At 47.6% G+C, this 22288-nt stretch overlaps 1 protein-coding gene and 1 long non-coding RNA gene across 2 annotated transcripts in view; one reads left to right on the top strand and one right to left on the bottom strand.

Annotated features, from left to right (window-relative positions):
- The window catches only part of GPC3 (glypican 3), a 437111-nt gene that overhangs the window by 407934 nt on the left and 6889 nt on the right, over positions 1-22288 (top strand). The gene's annotated exons all lie outside the window — the stretch shown is intronic.
- Positions 4813-18374, bottom strand: LOC110257860. Its single transcript, XR_002340889.1, has 3 exons — positions 15291-18374; positions 11150-11306; positions 4813-5355 (listed from the first exon to the last, which is right to left on the bottom strand). It is a non-coding gene; the product is annotated as an uncharacterized LOC110257860 (long non-coding RNA).

Raw genomic sequence — 22288 nt, 5'->3', positions numbered from 1 at the left:
AGTGGACTCCCCTATGAGCAAAGGCAACTTCTGTCCCCAATTTCTGAGAATTGGGATCATAGTTCCTGAATTTCTCTCTCACTCTCACTCTCCCTCTCTCTCTCTCTCTCTCTCTCTCTCTCTCTCACACACACACACACACAGACACACACACACACTAGCAACCCAGAGTTGGTCCTAAAATATCTCTAGTGTTTGCCTGTAGACAGAAGGAAAGCAGGAACATAGCTGCTTTTAAAGGATTGTAGCTCCAGGGTTAAACACGCATCTTCCTTGGACAACTGCTTTAGATTTGTTCATTCATTTCTTCATCTGCTACTCCTTTTTTTCAGGGCCCTCTGCACCTCCGTCCTACGCAGCCTCTTCCATCGAATCCCTTGCTTCTTCTCACACAACACAGCCAGACTGTTTCCCAAGTCGTTTTCAGTTTCGCATGCCTCTGTGCTTCTCTCTATACCATCCTTTCTCCATCTGAAATAGTTACGTCTGTCCTCCCACTGCCTCCTTCCCCTTTGCCTCCACATACCCAAACCTACCCACACTTTCCAGCCCCCACTTAAATGCGTCTTCCTCCATAGAGTCTTCCCTGATCTTAAAATACTCACATACCCAATCCATAAGGGGTCCATCCCGCCTCTAAACTTCCTCGGTTCTCTGTACCCGGCTGAGACCCTGTAACACGGTGGATAAGAGTGCAGCCACTTGGAAGTTGGGCAGCTTTGGAGAAGATACTTCTCTGAATCTCAGGCCATAAATTCATCAAATGGAGATAATAACACCTGCCTCAGGAGTTCCTGTCGTGGCGCAGTGGTTACCGAATCCAACTAGGAACCATGAGGTTGTGGGTTCCATCCCTGGCCTTGCTCAGTGGGTTAAGGATCTGATGTTGCCATGAGCTGTGGTGTAGGTCGCAGACATGGCTTGGATCTGGCGTGGCTGTGGCTCTGGTGTAGGCCGGCAGCTGCAGGTCTGATTCGACCCCTAGCCTGGGAACCTCCATATGCCGTGAATGCGGCCCTAGAAAAGGCAAAAAGATAGACAGACAGACAGACAGACAGACACACACACACACACACACACACACACACACGCCTGCCTCAGAGGATTCTTTTTTTGGGGGGGGGGCACACCTGCAGCATGTGGAAGTTCCCAAGCCAGGGATCAAACCCGTGCCACCGCAACAACCTAGCCGCTGCAGTGAAAATGCCAGATCCTTAACCCACTCACTGTGTCACGAGCGAAGGCCATCATCGAATCCTTATAAGGCTCACCCTGAGGTCCGGGATCATGTCTCGTTCAGCTCTGGCCTCAGGGCGCTTGCCCTTGTACCTGGCCTGGAGCGGTACTGTGTGAACGTGGAGCGTGGAGGCAGCCTTTAACCAAGGAACGTGGTGGAGACGGAGGCCGAGCTTTCTAGAAGATGATCTGCAGTGTCTGTCACCTGCCTTCCAGTGTCTTCCTTGTGAGCTCTCTCTTCTTTAGCGGGTGATCAGGTTGAGCAATGCCAATGGGCTGTTTGGTGCTTCATTCTAGCCACCTGGCTCCTCTCAGTGGCTTTGTTCTCCTATGTAGCGTCGGGAACCGTTCCTTTACCAAGGGCTGCATTCATTATGTTGCCTTGTTGGGTCTTAAACCAATTTCAACGGGTCTGGTAGTTTGTTTATCATTGGCCACCATGACTTCCTTTTCTCTCAATATCTCTTTGAAAGGTTCTGTAAAGTTTGTGACACCTTCAAAAGTCATGAAATGCTTTGGTTTCTCCTAAAGTGCCCCAATGGTCAGGTCAAGAGGAAAACGCGGTGTAGTAAATGCGCACTAGTTTTTCTTTGTTGGATCTGGGACTCTCTGCCATCCCTTTTTGGCAGATGCATGGGGTGTGCTGAATTCCAAGTTCACTTTCCATTCAATTGCGTTTCTCTTTTTCCTTCAGAAAAGTACCCCTAGGGGAAAGGGAAGACAAATCTGCAGTGCCAGAGACACTGATCAATAGCTTTTGACCACATTTTCAGGAGACAAAGGCAAAGATAAATCCAAACATGAGTCAGGGAACCCAAATGGAGGAAAAGTCCCCGCTGACAGGGCTCTGCTGTGGACCAGTGGTTTGTCCGCCAAGGAGAATGTGCGTTTGGTCCTTCGCAGGCCAGATGTGCACCTCTTAACTGCTGTCCGAATTGGAGGAGGATGCTCGGGGGGGGGGGGGTGATTGGACCACATCCAGACATTTGGCCATCATTTGTAAGTCTTCAGGGCATTTAGTCTGTGTAGTTGTTTCTCTTTTCTCAGAGCCAAGGTGAGGGTCCAGTGGCGAGACAGACGATGTGCAATCCTGTGCCACAGACACATACTTCTGCTGGCTTCCGAGCGCTCTAGGAAGCGGGGAGACAGGGCCCACCTGGGAGACTCAGCATTCAGTCCATCATGTGGGGCGCTGTAGGCACTCCCCAGCACTGGAACAGACAGGAGAGCCCTTGCCTGATGAGAATGCCTCCTTACTGATTCCTGCTAGCGTCAGTGTAGGAGAACCATTGGGAAAACACTGATCTTTTCTCCACCCTTCTGACTTGAGATGAGTCCTGCTTGGGCATCACTGAAGTTAGGAAGAAGGCAGAAGGAGGAGTTCCCGTCGTGGCGCAGCGGAACGAATCCAACTAGGAACCATGAGGTTGCAGGCTCGATCCCTGGCCTCGCTCAGTGGGTTAAGGATCCCACGTTGCTGTGGCTGTGGTGTAGACCAGCGGCTGCAGCTCCGATTCGACCCCTAGCCTGGGAACCTCCATATGCCACAGGAGTGGCCCAAGAAATGGCAAAAAGACAAAAAAAGAAAGGTAGAAGGAAAAGAAAAGACTCCCTTTTTGATGTTTTTCTATCTTCCCTGTCTCTACTTGGGAGCAACTGACATCTGGACAGACTTGAAGGCTTGGGGTTTTGTTCATTGTTCATCACTTTGACCAACCTCTTTCTCTGGCCTGGAAGTCAGGCTGCAGCGAGGTCACAGGGTTCTGTGCATGGTGAGGGGTGAGCTGAAGCTGAGGGGGCCGAGGCCGGCTCTGTAGGAGGCAGAGGCCTGAGGCCATGTTTTGGTCTACAGTCTGCTCACCTTTTCCAGCTCGAAGCCCGCGGGGAGTATTTGATTTGCATCAGACCCCTGCGGCTGTGCATGCCCATTAGGCTCAGCTCGATTCTCCCTGTGGCCTTAGTGGGTTTCCCAGGCTTAGCTGCAGGACAGCTGGAGATTTTGGAAGAAGCGGGGACAACAAGTGGTACCATTGCCCCTTTGACTTCCATTCACCATGTGGGTGGGGTTGGGGGTGTTTTTCATTAAAAATATAAAAAGCAAAAGAAGCCCTAGTGCCCCGTGTTAGGAAGAGAAGTGCGTCTAGGTCAGGCCTCGTGTGTCCTCTCAAGGGGAGGGCCACCCTGCAGGAGTCTGGAGATGGATGATAGTTCTTGGGCTACCCATCTGACTCGCTCCTCCCTCCTCCACACCTGCGCCCCAGAGAAATGGTCCCTCATTGTCCTAGGAGACACAGCATCGTCCCAACAGATGGCCATCTTCAGAAGATGCCACTGGGCCAGCAGTGTGCACTTTGGGGGTGGGTATCATGGTAGAGCCTGGCAAGCCCCACGATGCGGGGGGAGTGGGATGGACGGGGAGTCTGGGGTTCGCAGACACAAACTATTCCATTTAGCATGGATAAGCCATGAGGTCCCGCTGCATAGCACAGGGAACTCTGTCCAGTTTCTTGGGATAGACCAGGATGGAAGATAATATGAGAAAAAGACTATATATATATATATATATATATATATATATATATACACACACACACACACACACACAATCTTTTTATATATATATATGACTAGGTCGCTATGCTGTACAGCAGAAATTGACACAACACTGTAAACCAACTATAATAAAAGGAAATGAAAGGCAAAAAATAATGACTGAATTTAAAAAGGAAGCACTATGGCCAGCCCAGCCCCACCCTGACTGCTTTATTTGGAAAGATGAGTCGTTCCTCTACTTTCCATCGACAAGCGTTTATTGAGATCCCACTAAATACCAAGGCTTCTGTGAGGAACTTGGCCTACGTGCTCTCATTGAATGAGAGCAGCCTTGCGGGGAGGGAATTAGGCACACTTTAGAGATGACAAGAGTGAGGCTAAAAGAAGGAAGAGAAGGGACTTGCTCAGGGTGGAGCTGGGGTTTGCTCTCAGGTCTGTCTCCTCTGTTGCTCCCTATTCTGCTCTGGGGCAAATCAGGAATTCTTTCTCCTTATGTCAAATTATTTCATATCTCAGTTCTACCAAAAAGCCTACGTCTGTTAAGGGCTCCATCCTTACAAAAGTCCCTTGAGGACAGGCTGTTTCATGATTTTTAGTGGCAACCATCAAAGTGTCCCAAGTCCCTCTCTGGTTGGTTGGTTGGTTGGTTGGCTGGTTGGTTGGTTTGAATGGCCACGCCCACAGCATCTTTTTCTCATACCATCCTCCTGGGCCAGGGATTGAATCCGAGCCACAGCTGCAACCTACGTCTCAGCTGCGGATGCTTTAACCCACTCTGCTGGGCCAGGGATTGAACCCGTGCCTCCACAGTGACCTGAGCCGCTGGAGTCAGAGTCTTAACCCGCTGGGCCACAGTGGGAACTCCTCCTCTCTGTTAATTGTCTGTGGATAGTAGAAGTTTCCTGATGGCATAGGAAACTCCCCTTATCTCCCTTCACATGGGCAGGTGCCAGGAATGAAGAGAAGGTGCTCAGAGAGAGGATTCAATTCAACCCATTGTTTCAGCTCAAACTCACACCTTTCCCTTGTGCCTCATACAGTGTGCGGCTCGATGCGGATAAAGAGGCCACACCTGCTCTCGAGGAGGAAGGCGGGTACAGAAACACTAAAGGCTTTGTGCTTAATTCTGTGGACAGCGGTGAGGCACTGGTGACTTTCGAGCAGAGATGTGACCCCTGCTCCCAGGGTATGCTTTATCCATTGCCCGCAAGGCTACTGCAGAGGGTAGGGGTGGAGCACGGGGCCCTGAAAGAGCAGGGGGCGGTGGGTGTTGGAAAAGCCTGACTGGGCTCTGCTGGGGTTTTTGGGATGCAGCAGTGTCTGCATCTTTGCCTAGCACCTCCCATGCATGTGAAATCCCACAGTGGAAGGGAGAGGATACAAACCATCTGCGGCAACATATTTGTTTAAAAAGGAGACACCAGCACAAAGACTTAGCGACTTTGAACCAGTTGAGCGAAGAGCAGCTGCCTGATATTTTCGTAGTGGTTATAGCGATTGTTCATCTGCCATTCTTCTTCTGGTTTGTGTTCCTAGCATATTTGTATTGGTTCCGCCAAAAGAATCCTTGAGAGAGAAAAAGAAGGTGTAAGTTGTTACTTTATTTTTCTGTTCAGTTTTTAGAGTTTTATTGAAGTAGAGTTGACTTGTGATGTTGTGTTAATTTCCACTGTACAACAAAGTGATTCAGGTTTAAATCTATACAAGACTTAAAGTTCCCTGCAGCTTTGGTGCCCTGGCAGGCACAGATGAAGGATATAAGATTTGCAATGGCCTTTACATCTTCAGGGCTTGGGCGGGGGGGGGGGGGCAGTAATCTCCTCTCTCTGTTGCCCTCCACATGGAACATTTACATGTTAGGAATTCCCGTCGTGGCTCAGCGGAAACAAATCTGACTAGCATTCATGAGGACGCAGGTTCAATCCCCGGCCCCGCTCAGAGGGTTAAGGATCTGGTGTTGCCGTGAGCTGTGGTGTAGGTGGAAGACACGGTTCAGATTCAGTGTGGCTGTGGCTGTGGTGGAGGCTGGCAACTACAGCTCTGATTGGACCCCTAGCCTGGGAACCTCCATGTGCTGCAGGTGCAGCCCTAAAAAAAAAGACAAAAAAAAAGAAAAAGAATGTTTATATTTTGGAAGCACCTACTCTGTGTCAGACACCAGACTAGATGGTCTGCCATAAACTCTCAGCCACCCTGTTTTGTAGGTGAGGAAACTGTGGTGCAGAGAAGTTCTGGAACTTGCCCTCAATCAGAGTTGGGAGGTACTAGAGCCGATATTGGCAGCCACGTTTTCTGGCTCCCAGTCCAGGACTTGGACCACTGTCCTAGAGCACCTCCCTCCCTGGTCTGTTTTGCCCTCCTGGCGGATACACAGTATGAATCCCTGGAACAGAATGAGATGCTCGGAAGGTTGCTCTGATCTGCTACAGGACGCGTGGAGTCAACAAATCTCTTGCGAGGATAAGGAAGGACCACCAGGCCGATGTGATGGAGAGGGGAACAAAGATACGCTTGTCATCTTCTCAGTTTTGTCCCAGGTAGAAGTATAACAACGTCAGATTTCTTGGTGGGGACAGCGACCTATCACTTCTGTGCATCCGCCTCTCCCAAGCAGCTGGTGGATGGGAAGTCAGGGAGCTCCAGGTTGATAAATGACCCCAAGCCAAGCTAACAGTGGCAGGTCACTCGGGGGCGGGCAAAATCCCAGACTCCATTCCAGGAGCCTTTAACCTTCCTTAATTCCTCTTCTAAGTTATGGAAAATTCCTACTTTGGTATTGTCCTCACCTTTCCAGCACACTCTCTTCCAAAGCCCTTCTAGAAGAGTGGGAAATGAAGTCTGGTGCCTTGCAGATCCCCGTTTCTGCTTTTAGAGGGGCCAGGGCAGAGAACACCCCATCTTGGCACGTCTAGAAGGAATGGGAACTAGGATTGAGCCTGGCTAAGTCAAATACTCCCAGAGGCCTGGGCCCAGGGTCCTGGCTGTGGTGGAAGAACATTTAGGGAAGCCTTGTCAGAGAATGAAGGGTTAAGGAGACTGACCTGCCTGGAAAGGAAAAAGCAAGTATTTGAACTTTGTCATTGCCAAAATGCTTGATGTTCTGGCTTGTGGTTTTTTACCAGTCAGAAAACTCTGAAGACGACAGCTTGATTTATATCTGAACGTCTAGTATCTGGCATTTCAAACTAGTTGCTGGAACTTCATTTAAGAAAACACCCCATAGCTTTAGTTTTAATCATTACCTGTAATGACCTCTTCATCTTTGCTTTTGAACAGAATTTGTACATCAGAGTCTTTCTAATGTGTGTAACGCTAAGCACCACTAAGTTTGTATTCAAACTCAATCTACCTAGCTAGACCCAAGCAGTTGGATTAACTTTCTAGAAGAGAAATTGGAATTCATCACAGTAACTCTTTTGTGTGCATAGCGTTAGATAGCCGGTTGCCTTTTTTCCCCCCAAGTGTTTTGGAATCTAGCACAGCTGCGCTTACTGGTTCTTAAAATTTAAATACACCCAAACTCAGCCCTTGCGTACTCCTCCCCCCCGTCCTATTCAGAGACAGAAACCACTGGTATTATGTCCATTTTGCAGGCTCGTAATCAAAAGCTCATGGACGTTCCTGTTGTGGCTCAGCGGGTTACAAACCCGACTGGTATCCGTGAGGATGCAGGTTCGATCCCTGGCCTCACTCAGCGGGTTAAGGATCCTGTGTTACCATGAGCTGGGGCATAGGCTGGCAGCTGCCGCTCCGATTCGACCCCTCGCCTAGGAACTTGCATATGGCGCAGGTGTGGCCCTAAACAGAAAACAATATTCAAAGGACTGTGGTCACATAGCTAGTAGGTGAGGGACCTGGGAGGACGGGGGTTAGGAACCTGGATTACTCCATCCCTCACACTGCTCTTCCAGATCCTAACGGTCCCTTGGCGGGTCCAGGGTAGTGTCCTCACTGTAAGAATCCTGTGGAAGCAGACTGGCACCTCTTCAGAATGCATCTGCCCTTGCAGATTCCAAGTCCTATTGTACCACATTCCCCATATTACAGATGGAGACTAAGGCACAGACATCAAGTAATTTCTTCTTTTTTGGGGCGGGGGGCGGGTGCGCCACATGGCATATGGAAGTTCCTGGGCCGGGGATCAAATCTGAGCCACAGCCGCCACCTATGCCGCAGCTGTGCCAACACCAGCTCCTTAACCCGCTAAGCGAGGCCAGGGATCGAACCTGCATCCTCATGGATCCTAGTCGGACTCGTTTCTACTGCCCTGCAACAGGAACTCCTGTTTGTTTGTTTGTTTTGTAATTGCACACAAATATTCCAAGATGGGCAAAATTTTTCAGGCACTATTTTTATTCTTCCGAGTTCTCTTAAAATTAAAACAGGAAGCCTAGACGTGCGTTCATGTGCGTATTTGAGAACCATGTGCTTTATGTACTGTGGCTTGAAAGCCTCCCATGTTTATTATGATTTTATAAAATGTTTCATAATCACCCAAATGTGGCAGTTCATGCTTTTGTCATCAAATATAAACTAGATTTCCTAATGGAAAATGCACTTGGTCTGGAAATAGTCCAAAGAAGATACCTGAAGTTTGCCTCCCAAAATAGCTGTTGGCTAAATTATCAGGTGTTCAATTAAAACTACAGAACTGATTTTTAATTCCTATTGAAATGGTTGCAAGTGCCCCCAAGTTCTATCACTTGTGCACTTTACATGCCTTCCCTGTAATTAACATAAAGAAATTAATGTCTCACAAGCTTCAGTACTTGATGCCATGTGAGTCCTGAGGATATTTAAAGGGAGGAGAAATGTAAATAGAATGAAATTCTTAAGCAAGATTACTGATATGACAGGACTAAAGAGCTCGGGAGTGTGTGAAAAGTGCCTCTTTTCTTCCCTTTAATAAGTCCATTACTTGCACTTGGGCATATTTTAAGGTCCTTTTCATGCTGAATCTAGAGTTGAGCATGCTTTGCATTTCAAGCTTTGTCTATGAATCAGTAGAAGCCAAAGTTATTTCTGCTGTAAAATAACAGGAGCCAGGAACAGCTAATCTCTTTTCATTCTGAGTTCCTTACATTATTTTACCGGACAAAGTTTGTGTTGGCTACAAAACAGGCCATTCATAACATCTGAGAAGGAATTTAGGTAAGAATGAAGAGAGATTGTAGGATGTATAAAGACTCCCTCTCCTAAGGCCATTAAGAAATTCCAAATTGGCCCAGTTTTGAATAGTGACATTGCATTAGCCTTGCTAATTTCAGTAATTCAAGCTGATAGTCTGTTTACCAATCTGCTGGATGAAACCTTCCCATAACTACAGCTTCTCACCCAAGGTGAGTTGGTATTTTTAGATAGACGACTGGGCGGGGGGAGTTGGGAGGGGGATCAAGGGTAGCCGCAGCCTGTCGGCCAGAAACTCTTTGGCAAGAGGCTTAGGTCTTTAATTCCTCAGTAAGACCTGCCCTGCATTGTTGAAGTAAATGTACTTTTCTTTGTCTAGGCAGGAATGGGAACATGAGATTCGGGATTTGTCACTCCCTTATCTCCTTGCATCCCACCTCTTTGATTATCTCTGTCTGGCTTTTCATTGTCTTCCTTTCAGGAGTCAGGACTGGCAGAATAACCCATCCAGGGGTGTCTTGTTTGTTTGTACGTGAGAACGCACTTGCCCCTCGGTTCATAAAATGTGCAAATAAACAGACAGAGAGTTAATGGCCAAAACTCCAGGGGAAAGGGACCTCCGTTTGAAAAAGAGGCTACATTTAAAAGGCCGTCTCGTAAATCTCTCTGGACGCACAGGCATCTCACATCATGCTGGAAAAATGCACGGAGGGAAATCTTCAGAGCCTCGCAAGCGGAGAAAGTAGAAAGATTGCCGAGTGTTTGAAAGGGTTTAGGGTTTCACTTGAAGAGCAGCTGCGCCCCACCACGCCTGGGCTCAGATACACCGAACACCAGTGGGGCGGCGCGTTGCAAATCGAGGGCGGTCCTGGGGAACCTCTGAGCCTCTGCACAGCCAGCCCTGAGCTACTGACCTGGCTTTCCTGTTAGTCTGTGACTACGACCAGCGCACAAGGCAGTGTTTCTCCAGAGAAAGATCTACTAAGTATGGTTTCTTCAAATAACCAGAAATACCATGCTTGTGGAGGTTTGTGGAGTCCCATTTACCGATCGATCTTATCTCACTGGAGAAGGAGTACGACTTTGTGACTAAATAACCAAGGGTGCCCTGCCTGCAGGCAGGGCACAAAGGAGGAGATCAGGCTCAGAGTCCCCGCAGCCCTTGGTCCCTGGCTCTCTGGTGGCATTTACCACATTCCCACTTGCACGCAGTTATTTTTGTAGCCATCTCGTCTTCCTGATGGATAGAGAGCTCCTTGAAGCCAACAACTGAGTTTTCTCCATCTCTGTATGCACCGCAGCACCTGCCACCGTGTCTGGCAAAGAGCAGGTGCCCAATTCATTGCCGCCCCTCCTGATACCTACAGCACGTATGCATCTCCCGCTAGATGGCGAGGCCTTGCGGTCAGGCTCCGGATCTCCTGTATCTGCGGGGCCTGGTCTGCACAGTTCTGGGTGTTATCACTAATGTTCCTTGTCCTCAACAGATAATCAATTAATTACCTTGTTGTTCTAAACAGACGCAACACACACCCTTCCACAGCCACCACTCCTCCACTTCAAGCAGTTATTCGTGATAACACTTGCATTTTTCTTTTATTTTATTTGCTTTTGAGGGCCGCACTTACGGCATATGGAGGTTCCCAGGCTAGGGGTTGAATCGAAGCTACGGCTGCCCGCCTACACCACAGCCACAGCAATGATGGATCCCAGCCATGTGTCTGCAACCTGCACCACAGCTCATGGCAACACTGGCTCCTTAACCCCCTGAGGGGGGGCCAGGGATCGAACCTGCATCCTCATGGCTACTCGTCAGATTTGTTTCTGCTGCGCCACAACAGGAACTCCCGTGATAACACAGTAAACTGAAATGTCTTAGAAAGACTCGGGTAGTGGTAACAGAGACAAGGACCCAGACTCTTGATACATTTTTAACCCTCTCTTCCCCTAAAAGAATACTCTGGAAGTGGCAAGGGTTAGAAGAGGTTTTAGGGAAAGAGAAAAAAATAGCGCGGTAAACCAGAGAGGCTGGGAGTCTGGTCCCTGAAGAAGGCTGCAGGAGCTCGTGTTCAGGGCACCCCCCGCACCCTCTCCTTGCTGCCGGCCAGCCTGCCTGGGGCATGAGAAAGGTGAAGGCAAAAAAAAAAAAAAATCAAATTGAAAAGGAGGCCTCCTAAACTTGGTCTTAGGCTTAATACTCAGGGGAAAAAAAGAAGGTCTGAGGATTACTTACCTCGTTGTTCATCAAAAGGGGGCTTCAGATTTCTCCCCTGGGTGACCTAAACTGTAATCCGTCTCCACAGCCCTCCGTTCATACGTCTTCCATCGGGGAGGAAATGACGGTGACTGCCCAGGCTCCACTTGCTGCCTCTAATCTCTTGGCAGAGAAACTAAAAAGACACCAGCAATTGCTGTTGGACGGGAATGCTGCGTGACATGGGGAGAATTGATGGGGGACAAATCGGTGGAAGGAAACAATCTCTGTTTAAGGAGAAGGCATCTTTAATCAGGGTAATCCCTTGAGTACATTGCTTTCTCTGGTGACACGGGGCGGCGCACCTAATGATGCTTTGCTCACTTTGATTTTCCCCTGACGCGATGCTTGCTGCTAATGCCGTTGTGGATTTGCAGGCAGGGCAGTGAACTTATTCCGGGCATTAAAAACTCAGCCACTGCTGAGTAGCATTGAGAACTATGTCTAGATACTCATATTGCAACAGAACAGAGGGTGGGGGGGGGAATGTATACAGGTAAGAATAACTTGATCCCCATGCTGTACAGCAGGGAAAAATAAAAAATTAAAAAATTTAAAAACTCAGCCAAGTGGCTCTCGGGACCAAAATGTCACCACTTTTAGAAGTGAATCAGAGGTCACGAGCCAATCCTATTTCTTTGGTATTTCCTCGAAAAGATCTGTTCTCCACCCTCTTCATGATTTCAATTCTCTTCCCGGACAAGTATTTGCACGACCCTCCCAAAGTTGCGAAAATAAAAATGGAATATACGATAGTAAAACGGGTGTACGCAAGGACCATACTGAGCGCTTATGGGCTAGGGTTCGCTCCACAATCCAGACCATGTAGTTTAGCGTATAATATTCACGACCTGGATGAAAAGAAACTCTATTGCCAAATCATGTTCAGCGGCGGGCCACTGTCACTCCCACGTTGTCTTCTAGGGCAGTGGTGCCCATCCGTATTTGTCCTAAGTTGAAAGTGCATGGTTTGCTTTAAATTAATGTTTGTTTTAAAAATAGCTCTTGCAGGAGGGTGATAACCTGATGATTTTTTCTCCCAAAGATGCCTTAATATCATCTGATTTCATTGATATCCTCTATATCATCTTTCTAAGAAAAAAAATACATTAATCTGCTTACTCTCAAAATCTTCTCCAGCCAAGCCTTCCCAACTGCTGTCCTACTGTTCTGCCACTTGTCTCCCAAGCAAGCTCCATGCCTACATGCCGGGGTTATTCTAGGAATATACCTGACAGAAATACACCAGGTAGTCAAAGGTGTAAGTCAGAGGATGCTCGCTGCCGCATTGTTGGTGCCAGGGACAAATGAAAAGCAAATGAAAGGCCTATCAGTGTGATTGTATTCATTCCCACCATGGCATTTCTCGCTCTGATTAAAAGGAATGAAGCAGTCCTACCTGTATTAATATGCAAGGATTGCCAAGACCTCCTAGCATATGCATATGCATAGACAGTACAGTTTCCCAGCAATTACCCCTGGGGGGTTGTGGAAGGGGGCAAGGGGAAGAGGGGGCTAGCTTGCTTATTTTTTAACTCTACAGACGCAGGTATTGTTTGACTCTTTAGCTTCAAGGATGTATTCATGTGTTGAGTAGCTTAAAAATTAACAAAATAAAAGGATTCTGTCAACTCGGGGAGGATGGTTTGCCTGAGGACCAGGTAGGGAAGCAGTTGAATGACCTTCTGTCTAAGCAGCAGCCCTAGCGAGCCCTGGCCCCCGGAAGGGAAAGGATTGGCGGAATATTAAGGGAACAGAGTTTATGGGATGTGTTAATTAATTAGACCTGGAGAACGAAAAAGGAGGGGGGAATCTAGGGTGACTTGCAGGCAGCTGGACGGCTAGGAGACCGCTCCGTGCACCGGGGAGGGGGCCGGGTGGCAGGGACCCGCAGGAAGGGAGCCGCTGAGGGAAGGAATAGAAATGCTGCGGGGATTGTGTTGCGTCTGAGTTGCCTAAGGGACATCCGGGCAGCAGTGGCCAGGAACGGTTCCATCTCCTGAGACGTGTGAGCGAGAGGTGGATGTGGGAGTCCTGGGTGAGCAATAAAACCAGGGCCCCCGAGGAGAGCATTCGAGAACGCTCGTCCAGTGAGAAGCGTGGAGGGCCAAAGAAGGAGAGGACCCTTTAAAAGAAAAACAGCCCGCGGGGCAGTCTGAGAACAGTTAGAGGAAGGACGGAGGAGGGCAGAGGTGGCGTTGAAAAGGTAGGAGGACGCTAAGTTCCAAGACTGAGAGCTGGACGTGGAAAACGGAAGCCAGGCCATCGGGGGATTAACTGGGAACTGGCAGGAGGGCGCCTTCCTCCCGCCGCAGCCTGGCCTCCCCCACTCCCTTGCAAGAGCAAAAGACGACTTTGTGTTGGATTTGCTTCTCCCCTGAGCTATAAATATTGCCACCATATTCCCTCTCTTTCTTTGGAGAATTGCAACTATAGTTGCTGTATTTGTTCTTCTTTTAGCATGTCTTTCCAGAAGTTTAGGGAGCCAGGCTCTAAGGCCCTAGTTTTGGTCTGTTTTTACTGTTGTTGACTGCATCTTTGTGTGTTTAAATGTGGCTTCTTTCTTGGCCCTGCAAGGCCTTTTGACTCTGAAATCGCATCGTTTTCTGATATGCTTATAGCCCGATGCCTTGCTCTTCTCAGCCATCCCCCTACTTCAACGGACTTGGTCAACGAGATGTTCCTGTCCTAGTTAACAGGCTCATCTGTCACATTCTGTAGACAGGTGACAACGACATGGAAAACTTTGGCCCCGTCTTAGTTATGCAGAACTGAGGCCACCCTTGACCTTTTTAAATTAAAGTTGATCTCTTGCCAATTGCATCTTCTTTTTATTTGGGCTCAGTATCTCCTTGCTGCTCTTTCTCAGGGACCCCGGCTGCCACTCTTTGTAGTCGGAATTTTCCTTTTCCCCTTTACCTCTTTGTAGCTGGGGGCTTGAGCCACTGGGCATCTTTTCGCCTTTCCCAGACTCCCTTTGTGCTTGCCTACCTGTTTCTAATGCCACAGAGCTATTTGTGTGGGGATGATCCAGCATTGGCTCCTCAATTGCCTTCCCCTTGAGTCCTTCCGGCTTCCTGTCTTCATCATGTTTCCCAAAAGAATCTTCTCCATCTGATGCCTCTTCTTTTCTTTGTCTGGCTCCTGAGCGGTACCGTCATGGCCGCACTGAGCAAGGTGTCCAGCATCGTTTCCCATTGGTAGGAAACAAACAAACAAAAAATCCATGGAAACAATTCCTGAGTTGGCTGCTCTGTCTTCTATACTGTCCCATACTATACATGTACATTTCACGTTGCCTGATAAACAGCCGCTACCTTGGTACGCAGGGCAGATTGCGTAATTCTTTCTCCCCAGGATGGGCAGGTCAGTAGCTACGCCCTTAAAGTTATGTCTTGGTTGAGAACTCCTTGGCGAATTTAACGCCCTCCTCTCTAAGCTGGTCCTCGTCTCCCCAAAACACTGCTCCCTTTCTTTGAGAGAGACTCCACAACGCTCGCCTTAGATGCCTCTCCAGACAGCGTCTGTGTCAAAGGGAGGAATGCAGAGGTCACTTGAACCCTGTCCCTTCCCCCTTCATCCCTGCCATGAGCCCTCTAAAGGCCTGAGTGAAATCCTAGAATCTCGGGGTTGGAAGGGTCATCAGGAGCTATTTACCTTCACCCCCTCACTCTATGTTTGAATCCCTTCACCAATCTCTCTGCCCAATGGCTGTCCAAACGCTCATGGACCCCCCTCGAGAGGCGGGTCTCGCTGCCTCGGGCAGCCGGCACAACTGTCAGATTACACTGATTACTAGAAAGTTTATTTCTTTTAAGTCCAAATCATTTTCCCCTTAGAAGAAAGACGAGGCCGTGAAACAGCAGTACTCAAATGGCATGGCTCTGGGCCAGAAGCATCTGAGATGGGAAGTACCAAAGGGAGCATGCGCGGGCGCAGGGCCTGGCAGTGCCAGAGGAGGAGGGTGGTGAAGCCAGGGCCATAATAAGGGAATCTGAGCTGAGAAGCAGGAATGGCGCTGCAGAGTAAACAGGAAGGCAATGGAAACGCTGAGGGAAGACGGAGGAAGGAGATACTAGAACCTCTTCTAAAGCAATGGGAACCCGGGTTAGAGATTTACCTCAAAGGGCAGAGGAGCAGACAGGCATCTGTAACATTCCGAATCCATTAAAGGAGTCCAACCTTGCCCCTGGCCTCGGGATATGGAACAGATCACTCTGGAGACAGCAGAGAATGTTTAGGAAAGCACCAACTAGACAGCAGAGAAGGGAATAATTGGACACAGGAAATGAATTTAAGGAGCAATGGAAAGAGAAAAAGATGTGTATAGAGACATGGAAAGGGGGGAAAATGAAAACACAGAACTTTTAGGTTAAGGACTTGTATTTATTCCCCTGCCAGCCCGTAATTGTATTTTCCTGGCAGTCATCCCGCAGACTCTGCAAGGGGAGGGGACTGCGCGGATGGAAGTCTCAGTGCTTCGCGCTGTCACAGCCAAGCGAGGGACCGACTTCACTAATGAAGCTATATTTTCATGTGACAGAGACAGGCACTGTCATGTCCATCGCCAGCAACCCCTGCACTTGGGGATCCATGGGGATGGAGGGGGCAGGGTGTGGCCCAGCAGTGGGTAGATTATGAGGCAAAAGCAAGGGTCAGAGGTATGGGAACCAACTCACAAGGTTTGAAGTGATAAAGAAATGAAACCCGCTCACCGGAAATCCGGATTCCTTGCCAGCATGGCACACAGAATGCTGGCATATGTCCCCTGCTCCCCGGGCAGAGCATCAAGTTCTAGGCAGCAAAAGATAGTATGAAAATGATCTTGTTGATTGCATCCATCTACATGGAGTGAACTGATGCTACAGGTAATGAGAACTGGCTGCTGTCAGAAGGGCTTTAGCATCTAGAGGTCGGGGTTTGAGTCCTGCCATTGGCTTCCTGCACCACGCCCACCACTGGCTCTGCTTTTGTCTTTTCTTCATCTTAGTTCAGTGGGACTCTTTCCCCCAAGGAACTCATCAGTTGATGAGGACAGTCTGCATGGGAAGGGTCTCTGCCAAGGACGAAGCCCTTCACCTTCGTATTCTCAGTAAACTGGGAATATAGGTTCATCTGTGTAGCCCTTGATTCATGCATGCATTCATTCAGTTTTTCAGTGTCTATGCCAGTCATGTGCTGTGTGTAGACTCGTGTCTTCCTTTGATGGGGCTCCTAGTCTAGCTGAATGACTACTGTGTTGCAGAATGAAACTAGTCCACTGGTAGAAGTACAGTCCCAGTGGGAGTTCCCTGGTGGCTCAGTGGGTTAAGGATCTGGCATTGTCATTGCTGTGACTTGGGTTTGATCCCTGGCCTGGGACCTTCCTCATGCCATGGGTATGGCCCAAAAAGGCGTACAATCTGACTCATAGTCAGAGAGGGAAGTAATTCCTCTGGGCTAGGGGGAGGATGGAAGGGTTCCTCTAAGAAGTGGCATGTATGTTGAAGCCTGAGAGAGAGAGCATCCCAGGCTGAGGGAACAGCATGAAGAAAGACATGGGAACCTCAAAGTACTTGCCATTTTCAGCAAATGATACGTGGGATGGTACGGTGCTTGGGGAAATATGTGGGCAGTTGCAACTGGAAAGCAAGACAAGGTGAGATGGAGAAGCGTGTGAATGCCACGCTGAGGAATTAGGACTTTATCCCCCATGCAGGAGGGAGCCGTCATGGGATTCCGAGAAAGAGAAATGTGATTCTCAACATGTGACTTAGGAAAAGAGTATGGTCTGATTGCTGCTGTCACAGGATAGCCGTGGCCAGTGGAGAGGCAGGGGTACCTTATCTAGCTGGGGCATTGAGGACCCTGTGGGGAGGGGAGTAAGTGGGGAGAGAGAGGCTGGAGGAAAGAGGAGACGTGGTCCCTGTCCAAAGACAGAGGCGATGGTACCTGTGGGAACGTGGGAATGGCGACTCACAGACAGTCCGGATCCGAAAACAGAGGATCCCAACTGTAAGAGGATGGAGCCGGAATGACGCTGTGTTCTTCCAAGGAAATTAAGGGGAAAACAGCTTCCCACTGATGATGAGAGAGTTTTTAGGGGACAGATTCAGATGGCACAACTTAGCGAGGCTTTTCATCTTTCCTCTATGAGGACATCTGCCTGCTGTTGCTTTTTGGCCCATGATGTTCCCACACTCAGGCTAAATGTTTTCAGGGACTTGAGTCATGTTGACCCAATGGCTCTTGTACTATCAACTTGCCTTTGCTGTTGGACAGTGGCAGGATATCACATGCATTTTAGTTCTCGGATACATTGTAAGGTCCACCACGGCTGATTAAAAATGGAAGACTACCAGAATTCCCTGGTGGCGTAGCAGTGAAGGATTCAGCCTTGTCACTGCTGGGGCGCGGCTTCCATCCCTGGCCTGGGAACTTCCTGGCACACCTCGGGCGTGGCCAGAAAAAAGAGAAAAGGAAGCCCTCGGGTCTCCCCATCAACGGATATGTAAAGCCCTGCTTTTTTTGAGCATCTTGGATTCTGGGCTCCAGGAGACTGTAAGGCCACTCCCTCACTCTCCTGACCACCACGCCCGCCCAGCCATCTGATTTGGCTTCAAAAAGTGACATTTTGTGTTTTCCTTCGACAGCCTCAGAACCCAAAGAGGCATACCTCTGTAGCTGTGTCATGCTTACAATTTATATTATAAGCAGAGCTCTGTGAATCTAAGCCATTACATTTTTAAAGTAATGAGGACAGCGTGTATTCATTCCTTCATTGACTTTTTAAAAAGGCATTTTCAACTCAGCATCATTTGTGTGACTCAGGAAAGTAAATGTAAGTTCCCTTAAAATAGTGAGCCTCGGATTAAAAATCCCTGACAAAAACTGCCCCCTTCCTTCATTCCTCATCGAGGAGCCACGGTTGCAGAGCTGAGGTAGTGCTTAAATATCCATTTTAACTCTTTCGGACAACTTGACTTTCAAAGCGCTGAAGGAGTGCCATTTAGGGCCAGTTGCCCTGGCATCGGGTACAAACAGGCACACTCGCCCCTCTACCGAGTAAAATGCCAGAGGAACAGGGCCCTCGCCCTCCCTTCCCCTTAGGAAGTAGGATGCGCCCCAGATGCCATTATCTTTTGGTCTCTATAGTTGTTTTGGGGGTTTTTTTGGTTGTTTTTTTTTGGTCCTTTTGCCTTTTCTAGGGCCGCTCCCGTGGCATATGGAGGTTCCCAGGCTAGGGGTCTAATCAGAGCTATAGCCACCGGCCTACACCACAGCCACAGCAACTCGGGATCCGAGCCACGCCTGCGACCTACACCACAGCTCACGGCAACACTGGATCCCCAACCCACTGAGCGAGGCCAGGGATCGAACCCGCCACCTCATGGTTCCTAGTCGGATTCGTTAACCACCGCGCCACGACGGGAACTCCCTCTCTATAGTTTTTGATGGTAAAATATATATAACAAGACATTTGTCAATGTTGTTTGGCCAAGTCCAAGACATGCAGAAGTTCCCAAGCCAGGGATCAAACCTGTGCCACAGCAGTGACGATGCCGGGTCCTTAACCCACTGAGCCACCAGGCAACTGCAAAACATGTCATTCTAACCATTATGTATACAATTCAGTGGCGCTGATTGCATTCACAGTGTTGTACAACCGTTACCACTGTTGCTAACATTTGCCTCTTCTGTCCAGTTGCAGTTTATGTCAATGGCATCATCTACTATGTGCTATTTTGGGACTGGCTTCTTTCTCTCAGCATCAAGTTTCTGAGCTTATATACCTCGTAGCACATATCAGTATCTCATTCCTTTTATGGCTGAGAACATCCCATCGTGTGAATGTACCGCATTTTGTTTATCCATTCATCCACTGACGGACTCTTGGGTTGCTCCCACCTTTTGGCTGCTGTGAATAATCTGCGCAAACACTGGCATACAAGTATGTGGTGTCTACAGGCTGTTAATGCATGAGACATAACAAGAATATAGCATTGCCAAAGGCCACCTTGAGTTGGAACTCTGGAGGCATCTTCCAAGAAGCTTGGTTGCACAGGTGTCGTGACGCTCAAGGTGCTGCCACGACACCTCAGCACGCTCAGGGTGACGGTGCTTCACTGCACTCGCTCTCGAACTTCTCCACAAGGCTAATGAGTATCCAGTGAATCCACATCCGCTCCCACTCTCTTCTCAACTCAGTACCGTCTGGTGTTTGACCCACCCACCTGACCGAAACATCTCTCAAACATCTCCCGTAGCTTCTTCGCAGTCCTTACTTTAAAGCCTTCTCTTCCCTTCTGCCTTTCCCGAAGCCTCTTCTCTTTATCTTCTTCCCTGGTCCTGGCTGAACAGTGTCTCTGTCACCAGCTTCTCGAATATTCCACTGGCTCTTGGGGATGCGGTAACCTCTCCTGTGGGAAGGAAAGGCTTTGATGGGCTGTGACTCCAGTGGAACTGTGAGGCAGCCTCAGGTGAGAAGGATGTGTAGACAGGCGCATACCAGGCGTGACACTTCTGTGGAAGATGGTGACAATTCCAGGGCTGGTGGGGAAGGCCAGCGCCCACAAGCCAAACTCATATTATCAGACTTTACCAGGAGGGAGTGGTTCTGTTTCTGGGAATAGGATTTGACTCACGATGTACCCAAACGAGTGTAGTCTTGGCCCATGTCAGAGTAAGATTCTACAGTAAGAGGATCTGATTTCCAAAGGGTTTATGTGACATTTTGATTTGTTCCTTTCTCAAAGGCTGGATGCAATACTGAAGCATATTTAGTGGCTGAATCCCCTGGAAACCATTTTGTGTCAGACGCTGAACAGTCTGAGCCCCAGCTAAGGGCAATTCCTGGCGCGTTCTTTCTTGACAAGCAAGTTGTCATAGAAAAAAGCTGTTAAGTCATTAATCAGGAACATGTGAGTCAGAATGCCCAGTTTTGGTAGTTTAGAAAGCCGAGGTGACCCAAGTGTTCCAGCAGTGAAGACAGAGTGACACCTGTTCCTAAGCACCCGGAACATGACCTGAAGGTCCTAGAAAACATGAAATATTTTATCAAGTTTTAAATGAGTATGCAAATAGTGCACTTTTTAAAAAATTTAATGAAGTGTAGTTGATTTACAATGTTAATTTCTACTGTATGGCAAAGTGACTCGGTAATAGATGTGTCTTTTCATCTTTCTCTCCATTATGGTTTATCTCAGGATACTGAATATAGTTCCCTGTGCTCTACAGTAAGACCTGCTTGTATATCCATCCTATATATACTCATTAGCTTCTGCTAATCCCAAACTCCCAATCCTTCCCTCTCCTACCCCCCACCCCCTTGGCAACCACAAGTCTGTTTTCTAAGTCTGTGAGTCTGTTTGTGTTTCATAGGTAAGTTCATTTGTATCATATTTTAGATTCCACTTCTATCATATGGTATTTGTCTATAATTTACTTCACTTAGTATGAGAATCTCTAGATCCATGTTGCTGCAAATAGCATTATTTCATTTTTTATGGCTAATATTCCATTGCATATGTGTACCACGTCTTCTTTATCCAATCCGTTGATGGACATTTAGGTGGCTTCCATGTCTTGGCTATTATAAATACTGCTGCAATGAACAATGTAAATACTGGTGCATGTTATCTTTTCAAATTATGGTTTTATCCAGATATATGCCCAGGAGTGGGATTACTGGATCATATGGTAGTTTTATATTTGGTTTTGCAAGGAGCCTCCATACTGTTCACCCTAGTGGTTGTACAAATTTACATTCCCACCAACAGTATGGGAGGGGTCTCTTTTTCCACACCGTGTCCAGCACTTGTTTGTAGACATTTTGATGATGGCCATTCTGACCAGTGTGAGGTGATAACCTCATTTTGATTTGCATTTCTCTGATAATTAGAAATGTTAAGAATCTTTTCATGTGCTTTTTGGCCACCTAGCTGTCTTCTTTGGAGAAATGTCTATTTAGATCTTCTGCCCATGTCTTGATCAGGTTTTTTTTTTTTTCTAATATAGAGAACTGCATGAGATGTTTATATATTTTGGAGATTAATCCCTTGTTGGTCACATAATTTGCAAAGATTTTTCTCCCGTTCTGTGGGTTGTATTTTCATTTCGCTTATGGTTCCCTTTGCTGTGCAAAAAGCTTTTACATTTAATTAGGTCTCATTTGTTTTTGTTATTACTCTAGGAGATGGATCCAAAAAGATATTGCTGTGGTTTATGTCAGTGTTCTGTGTTGTCCTCTAAGAGTTTTAAAGTATCCAGTCTTATTAGGTTTTTAATCCATTTTGAGTTTATCTTTGTGTATGGTGTTAGACTGTTTTAATTTTATTCTTTTACATGTAGTTGTCCAGTTTTCCTAGCACCACTTATTGAAGAGACTTTTTTTCGCCATTGTATATCATTGCCTCACTTGTCATAGATTAGTTGACCATAAGTGGGTTTATTTCTGGGCTTTCTGTTCTGGTCTAGTGATCTAGATGTCTGTTTTTGTGTCAGTACCGTACTGTTTTGATGACTGTAGTTCTGTAGTATAGTCTGAAGTCAGGAAGCCAGGTTCCTCCAGCTCCATTTTTCTCAGTATTGCTTCGGCTATTTGGGATCTTTTGTGTTTCCATACACATTTTATCTAGGTCTGTGAAAAATACCATTGGTAATTTGATAGGGATTGCATTGCATCTGTAGGTTGCCTTGGGTAGTATAGTTATTTTAACAATATTGATTCTTCTGACCCAAGAACATGGTATATCTTTCCATCATCAGCATCTTATAGTTTTCAGAGTACAGGTCTTTCGCCTCCTTAGGTAGATTTATTCCTAGGTATTCTATTTTATTGATGCAATGCTAAGTGGGATTATTAATTTCTCTTGCTGATCTTTTCATTGTTAGTGTATATATGCGTAGACTTTTTGATGATGGCTATTCTGATGGGTGTGAGGTGAGTACCTGATTGTAGTCTTGACAAATAGTGTATTTCTTCTGACAGCCAGCCTTGTATGTTTCAGTATAAAATAGGCTGTTTCCCCCAAATCCTCAGGAAGAACACGCTGCGGCTTCATATACCCATAGCCCACTGCAGTGGAACCTAAAGCTACAGATACCCCAGATTGAGAAAGAGGCCAACAGGGAAGTTAG

The sequence above is a fragment of the Sus scrofa genome, chromosome X (genome assembly GCF_000003025.6).
Source record: "Sus scrofa isolate TJ Tabasco breed Duroc chromosome X, Sscrofa11.1, whole genome shotgun sequence".
In the NCBI taxonomy this organism is placed as follows: Eukaryota; Metazoa; Chordata; class Mammalia; order Artiodactyla; family Suidae; genus Sus; species Sus scrofa.
The sequence above is the reverse complement of the archived record's forward strand: the minus strand, read 5'-3'. Positions and strand labels throughout refer to the sequence as shown.